Here is a 3,075-nt window from a genome sequence, read left to right on the forward strand (position 1 = left end):
GTAGTACACATGATTTCATTTCTGAAAAGGCACTTAGAGCATTAAATCTTCATTCTTCACCCACGCACTATAAAGTCAAAGCAGCATTTACTGGAACAAAGTATAATTGCATGCAAGAGGTGAAAAGTTTGGATTTATGCATCAAGCCTTTAACAGAAAAGAGGGATTTCTTAGTTGCACCTTTACAAGGGGTAGATATAATTTTGGGTATGCCTTGGAGACACAAATACAATCCTATTATAGACTATGACACTCATAGCATTTCTCTAAGGAAGGACAATGAAAATATTATTCTCCAGTGTCAAGTCAAAGGAGAAATGAGTCCTTTGTTGAGTCACACTCAAGCAAAGAGAGCTCTAAGCAAAGAGAGCTCTAAGAAAAAGAGACAAGACTTATATGGTATGGGTTAACGAGCTTGATGCTGAGTCTGACACATCTAAAAGTCCAAAGTTTGATCTTTTTATCTCCAAATTTAGTGACTGTTTCATGGAAGATCTACCTCCAGGATTACCTAAGTCTAGGCCTGAGGATCATAGTATTGACTTATTGCCTGGAAATTCTCCACCTTGTAAAGCTCCCTATAGAGTCAACAATTTAGAGCAAAAAGAAATCCAAAGCCAAATAGAAGACTTGCTAGAGAGAGGCCTTATTCGACCTAGTAGTTCACCTTTTGGAGCTCCAGTACTTCTTGTTAAGAAGAAGAACGGAACTTACCGAATGTGTGTAGACTACCGTGCATTAAATAAGATTACAGTCAAGAACAGATATCCTATTCCTAGGGTAGATGATCTTCTTGACAAGCTTAGAGGATCAAAGGTCTTTAGCAAGATTGACCTAAAGTTTGGGTATCATTAAGTTCGTATGACTCAATCTGACATATTCAAGACAGCTTTTAGAACCCAAACTGGTCACTATGAGTTTTTGGTTATGCCATTTAGTTTGACCAATGCTCCAGCTACTTTCAGCCGTATGATGAATCACATATTCCTTAAGTTTCAAAGTTTTGTTATAGTGTTCTTTGATGACATTCTTGTTTTCAGCAAGGATCGACAAGAGCATGAACAACACTTGGAACAAGTGTTCAATCTTTTGAGAGAAAATGAATTGTATGTCAATCCTGAAAAGAGTTCTTTCTTTCAAGAAGAGATTGAATACTTAGGTCATACAGTGTCGGCTGAAGGGATTCGTGTAGATCCTAAGAAAATTGAGTGTATTGCTTCTTGGCCTACGCCTAGAAACATACATGATCTTAGATCTTTTCTTGGCCTATGTAGTTATTATAGGAAGTTCGTCAAGAATTTTGCTTGTATTGCTCATCCTTTGACTGAACTCCTTAAGAAAGCTACAAACTTCAATTGGACTGAAAGCCAAGATAAATCTTTTGCAACACTCAAGAATGCTTTAACACAAGCACCAGTTTTAACACTACCTGATTTTCAAAGACCATTCTTTATAGTAGTGATGACTGATGCTAGTGGCAAAGGATTTGGAGCTGTTCTTATGCAAGACAACCATCCTATTGCTTATCAAAGTAGAAAGCTTAAGCCTGCATAGCAAAATTATAGCACATATGACAAGGAATTAGCAGCAGTAGTGCATGCTTTGAAAATCTGGAAGCATTACCTAATGGGCTCTGAATTTCTCATCAAGAAGATCAACAAAGCATTAGGCATTTGCTTACGCAACCTCTTATTTCAGATAGGCACATCAAATGGGCATCTTTCATTCAAAGTTTCCAACCTATGATTCAATACCAACCTGGAAAAGAAAATGTTGTTGCCGATGCTTTGAGTCGAAGACCAAATATCAACAACATTTCCATTATTGAAAGTGAACCATTTGTACTTATGAAAGAAACTTATGAAGTTGATCCAGATTTTTCTGAAATATCGATCAAATTGCGTGAAAACAATTGGACACCTCAAGGAAGTTATTCTCATAATGATGGCTATCTTTTCTTTGAGAAAAGATTGTGTGTTACTCAACCTTATAGACAACTTGTCTTGGAAGAGATGCACCAACCACCATTTATGGGACATAGAGGAGTTTCCGCAACACTTCAAGTAGTTTCTCGAGAATTCTTTTGGCCTCATTTGAAAAATGATGTAGCTAAATTTGTAGCTGAATGTAACATTTGCCAAACAATTAAAAGCTACAAAGGCAAAGCTTTAGGATTACTTATGCCTCTACCCATTCCTGATAGACCATGGGAACAAGTGTCTATGGACTTCATTACTGGCTTTCCTACTACTTCCAGTCACCATGACATGATTTGGACAATAGTGGATAGATTTAGTAAGCAAGCCTATTTCATTCCATGTAAAAAGACACTAACTTCTCAGCAAGCCGCGAACATATTTGTTAAGCAAATTTTTGTTCATCATGGACTACCCAAAGTGATAGTTTCCGATAGAGATTCTAAATTTTTTAGTCACTTTTGGGTTGCTCTTTTCTCAAACTTAGGCACTAAGTTAGATTTTTCCATGGCTTTCCATCCGGAATCGAATGGACAGACCGAAGTCACAAATAGCACTATCTTAGATATGCTTAGAGCCTATGTTTCCCAGCAACCTAGTGCATGGGATAAGTACATACACCTACTCCAATTTGCTTATAATAATACTCCTCATACTGCTACTGGTCGAGCACCATTTGAGATTATCTATGGAAGAGCTTTGCCCATTCCGGCTACTAGACTCTCTCATAAGATTGAAGCTGCCGACCAATATGTTAGAGACTTTGATCGCATTCTATCTGAAGTGCGTGATTGTATTGCAAGAGCTCAAGAGAAGTATACATCTCAAGCAAATAGGAAGCGCAAAGATTTTTCATTTCAAGAAGGTGATTATGTACTTTTGAGAATTGAAAAACGTCGATTAAAGAGTGTGGAAAAATTCCCTGCAGTGAAGCTAGCGCCTAGATATTATGGGCCATTTAAAATCCTTCAAAAGATTAATGATGTGGCCTATAGACTAGAGCTTCCATCTAATTGGAATATCCACAATTCTTTTCATATCCATCTCTTGAAACCTTTTCGAGGAACACTTCCTACTCACCCAACATATGAGGAACCAC

The sequence above is a fragment of the Cibotium barometz genome, chromosome 3 (assembly GCF_041138505.1).
Source record: "Cibotium barometz isolate CiBa-2024 chromosome 3, ASM4113850v1, whole genome shotgun sequence".
In the NCBI taxonomy this organism is placed as follows: Eukaryota; Viridiplantae; Streptophyta; class Polypodiopsida; order Cyatheales; family Cibotiaceae; genus Cibotium; species Cibotium barometz.